Consider the following 634-nt stretch of genomic DNA (forward strand, 5'->3'; position numbering starts at 1 on the left):
CTTTTATTTTTTTCAATCAGCTAAGATTTAATTAGGAGCCCCCAGGCCGGACGATCTGATATTTTCTCATTAGTTTCCCATCAGTAATCTTGAGTGTTAGATTGGCTTAAAGGTTGTCAACATTTGACCAATTTTATTTAAGGCAAAGAAATCACGCGGCATCGCTCCGGGACCTGCGATCTGAAAATAAATCCTGCCCGGATCAGCGGAACTAACAGGCGAAAAAAATGTTGACAATTCATCGCTGTATTGAATAAGTTGCATAATGTCTCGTAGGCGCGGAGCCGGGCAGCGCCGCCCCCCGGCCCGGGCCGCGCACCTTGGCCGCGCAGGTAGCGGCGGGGCCAACGCCGCGGAGCGCCTCAGGCCAGCGGCTCAAGCTTGCCGAGCCACCGCTGCCAGCCCCGGGGAGATCTCCTGCCAGGGCTGGGGCTGTTTAAATAAATAAATAAATAACCCCATCTATCTCTAAAAGAGAGGACACCCTCTGCCTCCACCCCCCCCTCCACGCCTTCTGCTGGCCCCGAGGGATTGCAATATAAACTGTTTACCAAACTGACCTCTTTTTCCGTCTTTTTTTAAAGAAAGGCTGCACAACTGCAGAGACAAAAAGGAAAATAAAAAAAGGGAAAGA

Source organism: Alligator sinensis, unplaced genomic scaffold (genome assembly GCF_000455745.1).
Source record: "Alligator sinensis unplaced genomic scaffold, ASM45574v1 scaffold36_1, whole genome shotgun sequence".
Classification (NCBI taxonomy): Eukaryota; Metazoa; Chordata; order Crocodylia; family Alligatoridae; genus Alligator; species Alligator sinensis.